The sequence below is a fragment of the Lactuca sativa genome, chromosome 8, assembly GCF_002870075.4.
Source record: "Lactuca sativa cultivar Salinas chromosome 8, Lsat_Salinas_v11, whole genome shotgun sequence".
In the NCBI taxonomy this organism is placed as follows: domain Eukaryota; kingdom Viridiplantae; phylum Streptophyta; class Magnoliopsida; order Asterales; family Asteraceae; genus Lactuca; species Lactuca sativa.
Window position 1 is genome coordinate 68,416,261 of NC_056630.2, and position 15,317 is coordinate 68,431,577.

Sequence of the window (15,317 nt, forward strand, 5' to 3'; positions counted from 1 at the left end):
AATTAAAAAAAATAGAAGTTTTGGTATTATAATGAATTCAAATAAAATGACTTATAAAAAAGTAAATGATATTTCTGATTTTATAAAGGAATTACTTCAACTATAATGTAAAAAGTGTTGGTGTAAAACAATTCTAAAAAGAGTTGAATATTTTGGGATTCAAAAAACCTTCCAGGAGATAGATTAGGAGATTTTGTTTGGTTTATATTTAGATTAGTGGGTTCAAAGTTGGACACATATCGTTAATGCCCTTAGCGATTACATCTTAATAGTGACACTTTTTGTGGTGGCAATTACATAAGTGGCAAGACCAAGCATGTCTAACTTAGTATTATGGGCGAAACCATATACAAATTGGTGTCGCACATTGTGACAACCCAAAATTTCCATTTGTATAAACTCCGCATTCTAGCACATTAAAAATTAGCCAAATTCATCCCAAAACATTTTTGGAGGGATGTAAGCCCGTTCGAGTATTTTATTTTAATTTTTCGTCGAACGAACAATTAAATGGAAGTGTCCCCGTTAGGTGTTTTGTATAACGATAAATCAAAAAAACACCTTTGCTAGGTGTTTACGGCCAAACAAGGGTGTTTGGGCCGTAAACTCCTTGCATGGACTCATGCATATAGCATGAATTTACCCTCCATCCTTCACTTTTCACTCCCCACTTCAAGAGCACTCAAGACTTTCTCTCAACTATCATAAAATCAATCCGTCAAATCTGCCAAAATGTAAGTGTTTTCTTCCTAGATTCGTTCATATTACACTTAGTCTTGTGTTTTTACACGATTTCATCCATGAAATCTTGCCTTTTTCTTAGATCTTCAAGTGATCTTCAAAGCACCAAGAACACATTTGTGTTTTTGGGGCTTTAATCACTCTTACAAGTTTCATATTAGTAAGTGTACCCTCCCTTACTAGTTATTTGCTTAGTGTGCTTGTAATCCGTAAGAGAAATCACAAAAAACCTCCAAGAACATGAGTTTTCGGTTTGCGAATCTCCCAAAACCGTAAACACCCCCAAAGGGTGTTTTGATGCCTCTAACACCTTCTAATGCTTTGAAAAAGGCTAGAAATTTGCATGCTTGGTCTATGAACCACAAATCACGAAATGGTTGGAGTAACCATGAGTTTACGGCAGTAAACTCATGGGTTTACAGTAGTAAACTCCCAAAGATGGTCCAAGGACCGTAAACTCCAAAAAGTGTGCCATTTCGAGCCCTAACCACTTCCTAAGCCTTTGATTCAACCCTAGAGCACTCTTTTGTGAAACATGAGACCTTGAAGCACACAAACACACCATTCCCATGAGTTTACGCCCGTAAACTCATGGGGGAAGTGGTCTAGAAACCGTAAACAACCCTAAGGGCCACCATTTGAGGAGTAAACTCCAATGTGAGGCCATACTCTCTTTATATGCAACCCTTGGTACTCCTAGCACTTGTGGTAAAGTGTTTCCATGTATTAGGATGTCCTTACTTGCATAATTAGTTATTAAATGACTAATTTGATACTTAAATGTATCATTACATGTTAAATAGGATTCGTGTGTGTGGTCAGGTCCTCACTTGACACTTAGCATCCTATACCATCCGTTCATCCAAATCACCCACGTCAGGTGAGTTCATACCCCTTAATCAACCTTTTAAATAATTTTGAATGCTTTCATGGGGGGGATACAAGTTGAACTAGTAAGTTATTATATCAAACACAAGTGATTAATAACTGACTAGCAAATAGATTTTTTGCATGTTAAACTGTTTATCCAGCTAAAGTTTTTCAAAACTTGTTCTCAAATCTATTTTAAAGTATAAAAATCCCTTTTTAGTTTAATAAATTCTTTTTTATAAGTTTTCCAAAGGTTTTACCAAAAATTCTTTTATACTCTTGTATTGTAAATGCATGCCTGTATATTTATAGTTATATAAGTAATGTTTAAAGGACTTAGGAAAGCTAACTCGCCTTAATTCCTTTTCCTTGTTTGGTTGTGGCTTTAGGGTAAGGTTATCCATCCGAAGGTCATTTAAATATTAGTTGTATATCATGTATACATATATGGTCATAAAAGTTCTCTCAGCAGATTCATCACCTTTGGGTAGAAAAGGCATCTATATAACCTCTCAAGTAAACTATAGTAGGTGTAGTTTAGAAACCCACTATGACATTCACGAAGGAGAATTTAGTTATATATATACTCTAAAATGTATACTCTCTAGTAAAAAGAACGGTTTGTAGAAATTTAAAATACGAGATGCATCCTCATGACGCGGATTTCGCCGTTGTCAAGTTCGTAACCAGAGTCTCCTGGAGGGAGAGCGGGAATTGTGTGTATAGATCTGTACGGGACAGACACTCCCACATCCCGACTGCTAGCTATAGTTCCGGCCGACCAAGCCAAGGGATGACAAATTTCACATTCACTCCAATGCCAGCAGGTCATCAAAGTATTCGATTGTCAATCAGTATGGTTACGAGTATCTCTAGAGTTACCTTATAATTCATGGCTTTAAGGTAATAAGTATAATCATGGTATTTCTATATATAAACTAATCCTTATATATATATATATATATATATATATATATATATATATATATATATATATATATATATATATATATATATATATATATACCTTCCTAGTTATACACTAGGCCACATTTTAAATCTTTAAATAAACCTAATTAGGATTAAAGATTATCTTTTAGACTTTGCGAGGCATATTGGCTCATTCAATACCATCCTGGAGTCTGTATTTTATTCTTTTAGACCCTTCGAGGCGTGTTGTTCATTCAACACCACCCTGGGGTCTGTGTTTGATCCTTTTAGACTTTGCTAGGCGTATTGTTCCCTTAATACTTCCTGGAGTCTGTATTTCATTCTCTTAGACTCTCCGAGGTGTATTGTTCACTTAATACTGATGGGTTTGAGCCATAAGAACTTTCTTATGTGCACATGCAAACCCTAATGCTTGGATCTAGGTTTCTCTAATTGAACATGCATTGTATCCAAGACTTACAATTGTAAATCTAATGTAAACAATTGAATCTTATCATATGAAATCGGATCTAGAACAATACCTTGAGTTACTTTCTTGAAACTTCTTCTTCTTGGAGCTTAGAGTCACAATTGTCACTCCTCTAATGGCTTACAAACACCAACTAGAAAGAGGATGATCTTGAGAGAGATAGGAGGGTGAGAAATCAGCTCTAGGGTTTCTTGCCTTGCATGAATTCTGATTTCCCTCACCTAAGGGATCTATTTATACTATGAGCTACTAGGGTTTCACCCTTAACCCTAATTGAATAACTTAGGCCCTAAGCAATCCAAAGATCCTCCTAGATATTAGGCTTGGACGGTTTTAAGGTCTCCCAACCCTAAAATCCATCCACCCTTATATCCATAAGGATACATAGCCCAAAACACAACTACCACACATTTGACAGTTTATGCCCCTTTATTCAATTAACCTCTTTAAGTCACCAAATTAATTCTCAATTAATATATGACTTTCATTAATCAAATAACATTTTTATTTCTTTAATATATTATTCTCATAATATATTAACAATAATATCTCTTCTCTCTTAACAAATCATCCTGTCAAGTTGCTATGGTGAAGGCAACCCAAAAGGACCATGCACAACCAGGTCAAGTACTTACCAAATATAGTTACAGCCTTAGACACTAATCCAACAGTCTCCCACTTGGATAAGTCTAGTAACTATATATGCAAACACAATCCGATTAGTAATCGTAGCTCTCAAAGACGCTGTCAAACTCTGATCTTATCAATATCCTGTCCTTTAGATAAGGGATCGTATAGTCCTCTGTTTAGATATTGTGCGGACAATCTCGTGGAACTTATTGTCCAGCAGTTGGTTTCTCGATCTCAGATTCATTTGACATAGAACTTAATTGAAAACATCAATTCAGTCCTGACCGGGCCTGACACATAAGTCAAATCAAATCATCGAGGGGCCCTGATATCGCTTTTACCCTCTTAGGATAAAAGTAACAGATAAACTTCGACTTATATGCATTTACTATTTACAAATCAACTACACACAATAATGCGTTTTATGACATCAATTTACTGATGCGGTTTCGCATTGTCAATACACAACCAATTAATAAACAATAAACCATATATCTTGGTTTTAAGACCATATGATATTATCGTCTCGCGATCACTTGCGTCACATTCCATAAAGTGATTCCAGCAAGCGCGGGTTTATTCCAATGCTCAAAACTTGTTCATAAGCACTCATGAACGTTGCAACAAACCTTTGATATGTCTAATACCTTTTCTACAATCTACACACTAATTCATGACAATCTTCATTCATACCTACTTCCAACATATGAACGATTGTGGACCATTCGAATAATTCGATTATTCAAGAATTCAAAACATGCAAAGTGAAACAATAGTTAAAGAATTAACATAAGATAGTAGCTTTACTTATAAATAATACTCCGTTATTTAATCATTGAATGTCAATTACATTTATCTATTACATGTTTCCAAAACTATCTAATCTAAACTAATATTGTCTTTCAGCCCAATGTTCCTAACGTGCTGCAAATGCTTAACCCTGCTCAGTCCCTTCGTAAGCGGATTTGGTGGGTTATCCTCTGACGATACCCTCTTTACTACGAGGTGTCCTTCTTCTACTCGATGTCTAATAAAGTGATATTTTCTGTTGATATGCCAAGATCTACCATGATCCCTTGGTTCCTTGGTCAAGGCAACCGCTCCTTCATTATCACAGAAAATTTCCATAGGCTCCTGTATGGTAGGCACAACTCCAAGATCACCAATGAAGTTCTTCAACCACATCGCCTCCTTTGACGCTTTGCTTGGTGCAATGTACTCTAATTTGCACGTTGAATCAGCTACGGACTCTTTCTTGTAACTTTTCCAAGTCACTGCTCCTCCATTGAGGGTAAAGACCCAGCCCGACTGCGAACGGTAGTTGTCCCTGTTGGTCTGGAAGCTTGCGTCACTATACCCTCTCACCTTTAAGTCATCACTCCCTCTGAGGACTAAAAACCATTCCTTGGTCCTTCGAAGGTACTGTGACAACCCGAAATTCTTTCCGTCATTGTAACCCGTTCCGTCAATAAAATTTGTCGTTTTCGAATTGTTTCCGTTTCGTTATTAAATTAAGTCATTAAATTTGAGTCGTTTATTATGACTTAATGGGTGTTCAAACACGTTAATAACACAAGAAAATATTCCAAATCAACAATTAGAAAAATTTTAGTTTCGACCATATCGGGTTACGGCAACTTTATCGGGTGCGACCAAAAGCATCATATAACGTTAGTATCGGGTAGAATTCCACCGTGTCCAAAACTTGAACCATATATAAAGCTCAATTGTCTTCATTTTGAAGCTTTTGAACCCTCTCTCACTACTCTCTCTCTCTCTCTCTTCAACTCAATCCTAGGCCCAAAATCATCCAAATCAAGCTTCAAATCATCAAGGTAACCATCCTAACTCATTGTATAATCTCTTCAACCTTCAAATTTGTGTTTAATCTATGATTTAGGACCATAAACATGTGTTTACGGCCCTGGAACACTCATGGGCTGTGAACACATATAAAATGGGTTTTGGAGCCCAAAAACCCTCTCAAACCACTCATGGAGCTTAGAAATGACATAAGGACTTAATGGAATGGACTTGGAACTCCTTGAACTCATCATTTAGTAGGTAAATGAGATTTTACGGCCCAAGAACACGCTTGGACTGTAAACACCAATTCATGGGCAGTAAACTCATTTTAAAGTGTTAAGATGCCAATTAAACACCTCTTAAGCCTTGGAATAAAGTCTAGAAGCAACCACAAACAAGTTAGGGGCCTTAAACTTGATAAAAACCACCCCCATAGGAGCTTACGGCCATAAAACCCCCAAGGATAGGTTCCTGGGCCGTAAACTCCTATACCTTAGTCAAATGATGCCCTAAATCCATTCCATGGCTTGTAAAATGAGTTAGAATCACATATGATTAATCTAGGGCCACCTAATCATGAAAGGAAAGAGTATATAGGAGCTTATGGCCGTAAACTCCTAGTTCATGGACGTAAACTCCATTTGATGATTCCTTTGGTGATTTAATCCATTTATATGCCTTAGATTTGATCTTAGCTAAATTTTTCCCCAAGTGATATAAGGCCATTTAGCAACCTAGAACCCACCATCCATGAGTTTACGGCCGTAAACTCATGGGGACATGGTCTTAGGGCCGTAATTTCTCCAATGAGTTTACTCTTGAGGAGCAAATTCCATATTTATGCCCTATACGTCTGTAGATGTCACCCAGGTCACTCCAAACACTTGAATTGAAGAGTTTTCGCCCCTCGAAGTGTTAATTTATGTCATTTAGTAAATTAAATTCTAATTAGATACAAATATGTATCTCTTCATATTACATAGGAACCTCGCATGTAATCAAGCCCCGAACTGACGTCTAGCATCCAAACCGACACGTTTCTCGACTGGTGAGTTCATACCCCTACACCTTTTTCAGTGTTTTTCAATGTTTTCAGGGGGGGGGGAGGGGGAATACAAGAAAACTATAAATGTTTTCGAAACTTAAAACTGATGTAATTCTATAAATATCTGGCAAACTTTTAGATATCTTTACCCCTTATGTATTATGTGGAGCATAAGGGATGTTTTATCGAATATAACCACATGGATTTCAGTAAAGGAAACAATCAAACTAATCAAATTATTATGGGAATAATTTGGGATCTTCAGTTCTCGTTTTATGAACTTGGATTCCATGCAACGCTGATAGATAAACTATGTCTAATTCAGTTTGTCGCTGTTTAATGTAAAGTATTATGCCAGATAATTTCTTTGAATTCTACTATTTATACTCTATTATGTTTCGCAACGATTATTATGTTTGTTAACGAGCGAGAACACCGTGAATAATTTAATACTAGCTTGTGAGACTATTTTCATTAAACCCTTCGGGTCATCAGTAAATCCTCCCCGGAAGTGTAACCAGAGTCTCCTGGAGGGAGAGCGTGAAATTTGTGAATAGATCTATTCGGGACTGACAATCCCACACCTTAACTGCTAGCTACAGTTAGGCGGGCACGCTTGGGGTGAAAAATTCTGGATATCGTCCGACGCCTGAAGAACGTCAAGGAGGTCTCGTTGTCATATTAGCATGGTTACCCGAATCACAATACGTATTAAAACATAGTTTATTCATGGATTTTATATTTATCTTTGATCTATTACGGGATGGTATTCCCATGGTTTTCAATCTATAGTTTTATGTATTAAAACTATCTAGTACGTGATGGTATTCCCATGGTTTTCAATCTATAGATTTTTATATCTAGTGCGGGATAGAATTCCCATGGTTTTTAATCTATAGTTTTACTGGATGGTATTCCCAATGGATCTTTCAATATATAGTTTTATGTGTTAAAACTATCTACTGTTTTATTTAACGGAAATTCCGAACTGTAACAAAACCGTCTTTATAAGAAAATATGAGATTTTCTTGGATAACAACTTTTTAGAAAACATGTTCATTTTCAGAAAACAAAACACTTATGAACTCACCAGATTTTTGCTGATTTTCAAACTGCTTGTATTCTCAGGTCTGCATTAGACAGGTACCCAGCAATCCTTTTGGCGAAGATGGAGTTCGTAGAAGACACGTCTTTACTTTTGTTCATATATACATATGTATAACACATTTAACACTTTACTTTTAAACAAATGAAAATTTTATTATGTAATATAATGGTTGTTTACTTCGCTTACTATGTACATTGGTTATGATACTTAACATGAAGTCACCTCCGCCCCGGAACATTTCCGCCCTGGGTTTCGGGGTGTGACCGATTGGTATTAGAGCCCTTGTTTATAGTGAACTAAGTATACCAAACCTTACATGGTATAAGACTATAAACACTAAAGGGCCTAAGTGCTCTGAACTAAAAGTATACTTCAAAATATAAGTATTTTCAAAAATATATAAGTATACTTAACCATCGAAATCCATAACTACGAGTAGAACAAAACATAAGTAAATGGGTGTTGGACGCTACGGTTAAACCTGGGCAGTTATGTAGTTGTGTCTAGGGTCAAGATAGCCTGATCAACTATATTCATTCGAGACACGGCCAACATGTGCTTGGGAGTGACTGTAGTGTTCAACATGCCTAAAACTTACCCAATATCCAAACAATGAGCCGTCGTCGCAGCGAATCATGAAATACTATGGGAGTATTTCTAGAGCCAACTTCGTTGTAGAAATTCTCATTCGAGCGTTGCTGCTCAATCATCCCTTTTAGCGATAGTTTATCTCCTTTGATAATTCATTCCTGCTTTATCACTTAATAGATTTCCATAGCTGTCATATCTCTTGATTCAAATCAGAGGACTTACCATCCTCTCTTTCCTGATCTTTATAGATCAAGATGCCTCCAAGAAAGAGACCCAGCTCAAAGAACAACAACCCTCCACCACCACCTCCTCCCTAATTTGATCCTGTAATGTTCCAGGCAGCTGTTACTGCCGCAGTAGCAGCCGCCATGTCTCAAATGAACCCCGGTGGTTCCGGTGGTCCTGGAGGTGGTACCCAACCTCAAAACCAGGACGGTGGTTAGGGACACCGGAAGGAGTGTTCCTACAAAGATTTTATGAACGCGAAACCCACATCCTTCGATGGCACTGGAGGTTTCATTTCCCTAACCCGATGGTTCGAGAAAATTGAATCTATTTTTGAAATCTGTGCCTGTTCAGAATCTGATAAGGTGAAGTCCGCCGCTTGTACCTTCACCGATAAAGCCTTGACTTGGTGGAACAGCCGAGTCAAATCCTTTACTCTACCTGTAGCTAATGCTATGGGTTGGGAGGCCATGAAGGATCTTTTACTTGCCGAGTACTGCCCGCGGGGCGAGATGCAGAAATTGGAGCACGAACTATGGAATCTGAAGATGAAGGGTTCCGACATAGTCGCTTATACCTCTAGATTCGAAGACTTGGCGCTGCTCTGTCCGGGAATGGTTTCCCCGGAGAGTAAAAAGATTGAAAGATTTATCTGGGAGCCTACCCAGCCAACCAAAGGGAATGTTTTGGCCGCAAAGCCAGACACTTTCGACAGCGCTAAATGTTTGGCGCAAACCCTGATTGATCACGGAGACAACCCCGATGAGGAGATCACCATTCCTGAGCTGGTTAAAAGTAGTGGCGGAAGTAAAAAGAAATTCTGGAACAAACGGAAGGCCCAAAGTTCACAAGGATCCTCTAAGAAACAGCAAACGGTAACAGTCCATGCTGCTAATGCCCCTACTGTTGTTTCTGCTGTTGGATCCACTGCTCAGACTCCAACCAGCGGATATACCGGTACCCTTCGTTGGTTCGACAAGTGCAGTTACCATCATCGTACTCCCAGACCAAGTCGTGAATGACTTTGCAACAACTGTGGCAAGAAGGGCCAACTTCCTCGAAACTGCAGAAAACCAGCCCAGTCAACAAATCAATCTTCCGGAGCGGGTGTTGGTCAGGCCTTCTATAATTGTGGTGAAGTTGGGCACTTCAAGAGGAACTGCCCCAAGGCAGCAACAACTTGCAATACATGGAGAGTCCTAGCTATTGGACGAGAGGAGGCTGTCACCGACCCCACTGTTGTCTCGGGTACGTTCCTTCTCGACAACTCTTATGCTAGTATCCTTTTCGATTCTGGCGCTGAACGTAGTTTTGTTAACCATTCATTCAAACGCCTTCTTAAACATATTCCCCAACCATTAACCGAAACATTTACCGTAGAGATGGCAAACGGTGAGAAAGAAAACACTAGCGATATATTCATAGGTTGTACCCTTACCCTGAACGACCATTCCTTTCCCATCGATCTTATGCCAGTCTCCATAAAGAGCTTTGATGTTATCATTGACATGGATTGGTTGATTTCCAATCATGCTGATATCCTTTGTTATGAAAAAGCCATCCGTCTCAACCTCCCCTCTGGTCAGACTCTCATGATCTATGTGTTGGATAAGGTGTCTAAGTCCATAACTATTTCTGGTAAATACTTGACCCGACCCGGCATGGTCCATTTGGGTTGCATGGCACCATGCAATTGGATAAACTAAATGAGAGAAATAACACATATGGTTTATTAATATATTATAAGTTCTAATATATTAATAATATTATTTAATTAGTTTTGATCAAGAATTAATTTAGAATTAATTATGTGATCAAAAGAATAACTAATTAAATATATGGGTAGATTATGTAAATCTTCCATATCTTATATAGTGGGCTAAAAGGCTCCATGGATTATCAAGTTGGGTTCTACCCATAGGATGCTCCATGGATGCTCCATGGAGTTAACCCATGGATTGAGAAATGAAGAGTCATGTTACATTATGGTTTTACCTAATGCAACACACTATATAAGGACCATGTCTCTCCCCAAAATTGGCTACACAAGAGAAACAAGAGGGCTTGGCCGATTTTGAGTGTGTTAGAGTATTCTCTCAAGTTTATACTTTGCATTTGGTGTTGTGTGAAGCATTTGAGGCATCACACTTGAGGTGCTAGGCTCACAAGGTTTCAAGGAACACTTACAACAACAAGGTATGTAGTTCTATCTATTATTCAAGTTAAAATTGTTCCCCATGTATGTTAGATAGGATCGTAGCCTTGGAAATCAACTTTGCATGATAATTAGACAAACATAGATCGAAGTTTATTAAGGTTGCATGTACACTTAGGAAGTGTTAGAATGCTCAAAACCCAACAGTGTTATCAGAGCCTAGGCTTCTTTGTTTGTTATTTGTGCTAAATAGTTGAAAAAAGTCGATTTTGTGCATTCTGCCTGATGAACTCACCGAGTCCATGGGGGGACTCGCCGAGTTCATGTGAATCTTCAACCTACTCGGCGAGTAGGTTCATGCACTCGGCGAGTAGGAGCCTTAGATTGCAAATTTTCGACTTTAGTTGTTGGAAATGGACTAGAAACATTACCCTAAACTGTTTTGGTACTCGAAAACCTATTTTAGATGGTGTAATGTCTTTGCTAATCCATTTACAACAACAAGTTATCAAAATTACATAGTTTTAAATGTAATTTTTGATTCATGAAAGTGTTCATATTCATGTTCTTGATCTTATGATGTTTAGATGATCATAGGAATTATTTGTAACCTATGTGGTAGATTAATTCATGATCATTATGTGTTTTAATGGAGTCCATAACTTGTCCTCAAGTTATGGAAAACCAAAAGTCACTTTGTTTAAAAAACATTAAAAGAACACATGAGTTATAAAATTGAAGAGTCTTCATTTTTAAAACCCTAATAAACTCATAAGTTACAAGAAATGAAAAGTTTTGAAAGTTTACAAAACTTGCCCTCAAGTTTTGGAACAAGTAAAGTCTTGATTAAAACTTTAGTTCCAACCCTTAGAATTTTAAAAGTTAAAATTCAACCCTTATACTTATAATATTATAAGTTAATAATAATATATATATGTATAATATTCAACTCGTCTTACCGCTAGTACGCCTCATTCACGAAGTCGGTCTATAAGGTGGGTATAAGGTTGTTGCCTATAAAATGGCAACTTAATGGGTGTCCACTCTCACCCACCGCTTGCTTGACTGGTGGAGGGTTGTTAGCCGAACGGGTAAGACAAGGACTTATAAATTCTCATTAAAAATATGATGAATATTATAAGGTAACTAAATGTTTCATTAAATTCCCAATCTTAGTTACTTTAGGAAAAATGTGAATAAGGTGCTAATCCATGAAATTACACTTTACACTCTGTCTAAGTCGTTAGTGGAGCGTGTGTGGTTAACCGACACACTAACTTGGACTTAACAAGGTAGGTAAAGGGTGACTTAATATTTATCATAGTATCGATGGAGCGTGTGTGGTTAACCGACACATCGATTGAGGGGTAATTTATTAAGGGTACCAAGTAATTTGCATGGTTACTTCACACCTCGTTTTGTGATCCTTGGCATCTCAGTCACAAAACTTGGAGGGCACACTCAAGATTGAAACATGCCTTTGAAAAGTTCATTGAATCTCAAAAGAATCTAGGAGTTTCTAAGAACCAAATTAAATATTTTTAATATTTCGACTTTGGTGGAAATTGGTGAATCGTCATTCACCTACCTTTCAAATATGTTATTACTTAGATTACGGCATACCTCTTCTAAGTATAATATATTGTGATTGGGTCCTAGCCTTAACACTACATTTGGGCGTTTTATTAAGGACTATCTCTATTTCTAAACTAAACTTTTTCTTCTTTTCAGATGTCTGCAAACACTGCTGCTTCTGGCTCTAATCCTAATGGCTCATTTTTCTCTTATGAAATTGTGTGGGAAAGTCAATTTTGATGGATCCAACTTTAATCAATGGATCAGAAAAATCCAAATGATTACCCGCTACGAGGACAAAGAATATGTCCTCGATAAGGAGCTTAAGGAGATTGATGAGATAGTTGCTACTCCTCAAGAGATCGCTGACTTTAGGGCACATGAAAGGGATGCCTCCAAGGTGGCATGCATCATGATGGCCACTATGACAGCCGACCTCCAAAAGTCCTACGAGGACTACTACCCTTTTGAAATGCACCAAGATTTGAGGGAAAGATACCATCAAAGTGCACGACAAGAGAGGTATGAAATCATCTCCTCCATGATAACAACCCAAATGAAGGATGGAGAACCCATCACGGGCCACATGCAGAAAATGCAAAGGTTTGTGGACCGCTTGCTGAAGCTTAATGTGAACTTCCCCGAGGAGCTAGCAATAGATATTATTTTGCACTCCTTACCTTCATGTTATGATCAATTCCGAATGACATACCACATGAACAAGGAAGAGGTCACTCTCAACAAACTTCAAGGACTCTTAAAGACCGCAGAAAGTGGTCTTAAGGGTAAGGCGGTTGTTACTACTCTACTCCTACCAACTCCGCCCCTGTCTTGGCAATCGGGAAAGGACGAGGGAAGAAGAGAAAGAGTTCTTCGAAGGGTACCAAGGTTAGGACCCTTGATGGCTCTTCTTCAAGTGGAACCAAGAAAGGTTTCATCACTCCTTCTTCTGACCCAAAAGAGGCTGAATGCTTCTATTGCCATGAAAAGGCACATTGGAAGCGGAATTGCCCAAAGTACCAGCAAGATGTGAAGGATGGGAAAGTTAAACCCAACAATGCAGGTATTTACACTATCTTGTCTAATAACTCACCCCATTCTAAATCATGGGTCCTTGATACCGGTTGTGGTATTCATATATGTTCTGATTTGCAGGGACTAAGAAGAAGTGACAATGTGGAGCAAGGAAGAATAAACTTGATCATGGGATACAGGAGAGCTTCACCTGTCACCAAGATTGGAGTTTATACTTTATCGCTAAGTAGTGGGTTTAGTTTAGATTTGAATAAATGTTGTTATTCACCAGAAATGGCAAGAAATATTATTTCCTTTCATGCATTGTATAAACAAGGTTTCACCTTTTCATTTGATAATGAAGTTTGTTCGATTAATGCTTTCTTTAATAATTTTCTTTATTTTAAAGCAGTACCTTGTGATGGCGTGTATGAAACTGTATATGTGGTTGATAACTTAGGAAATAATGTATTGTGTGTTGATTCTGTTAATAATAATAACTTGGATAAGGCGTCACTATGGCATTGTCGTCTTGGACATATAAGCAAGAAACGCATAGGCCAACTCCAAAAGGATGGAGTCTTGGAGTCATTTGACCTAAAGTCTGATGATAGTTGCGAATCATGCTTACTTGGAAAAATAACAAAGTCACCCTTCACAGGTTCTTGTGAGAGGGGTGAAGGTTTGTTGGACCTTTTACACACGGATGTGTGTGGACCATTCAAACATGCCACAAGGGATGCTAATCATTATTATTTGACTTTTACTGATGATTATAGTAGATATGGATATGTCTACTTAATCAAGCATAAGTCAGAGACTTTCGAAAGGTTTAAGGAATTTAAACAGGAAGTCGAGAATCAATTGGGCAGGAACATTAAGATTCTTCGATCCGATCGAGGTGGTGAGTATCTTAGTTCAGAGTTCCTCGACTATCTTAGGGAATGTGGGATTGTCTCACAATTGACACCTCCCAGGATACCGCATTTGAATGGTGTGGATGAGAGGCGTAATCGAACCTTGTTGGATATGGTTCGTTCCATGATGAGTTGAGCTTCGCTACCAATCTCATTCTGGGGGTATGCCTTAGAGACTGCCAACCATATTCTTAATCTAGTCCCTACAAAGAAAGTTTCCAAAACTCCTCACGAGATGTGGACCGGTAAAGTACCTAAACTAGACCACATCAAGATTTGGGGCTGCGAGGCTTTTGTGAGGCGCGAGTCTCATGATAAGCTAGAACACCAAAGCGAGAGGTGTATTTTCATCGGCTACCCACAAAGATCCTTTGGTTACCTCTTCTACAGACCTAGTGATAATGTGTTCTTTGTAGCAAGAAGAGGAGTCTTTCGAGAGAGAGAGAATTTATAAGCCAAGGAGATAGTGGGAGGCAAATTGACCTTGAAGAACTTCAAGAGTCAAGTGGTGAAGGAACTTCAAACCCTAGCCCTCAACTTGAGGAGGAAACTCCTGTTGAGCTAATTGACGAATCTGTACCTCTGAGGCGTTCCACGAGAGTTAGGAATGCACCTGAGAATTACTATGGTTTCCATATTACTGCGGAAGGTGAGACACATATTAGTGATGAGAAACCAGTAGGTCTGGATGAACCTAACAGCTACACGGAAGCCATGGTAGGCCCTTAGTCGGCTAAATGGAAAGAGGCTATGGATAGCGAGATACAATCCATGTATGACAATCAAGTTTGGAACTTGGTTGAGAATGTACCAGGTCGTAAGACTGTAGGGTGCAAATAGATCTTCAAGAAGAAGACCGACATGGATGGTAATGTACACACTTATAAGGCTCGACTGGTTGCAAAGGGCTTCTCTCAAATTCCTGGAGTGGATTATGATGAGACTTTTTCTCCAGTAGCCAAGATTAAGTCTATTAGGGTTATGTTAGCCATAGCTGCATTTCATGACTATGAAATTTGGCAAATGGATGTCGAAACCGCTTTCCTTAATGGAAAGTTGACTGAAGATGTTTACATGAGTCAGCCAGAAGGTTTTTTCAGCAACGAGTACCCTAATAGATTGTGTAAGCTTGAGAAATCCATTTACGGATTAAAGCAAGCACCTCATAGATGGAATCTTTGCTTTGATGAAAAGGTCAAGGAATTTGGCTTTTCTAGGAG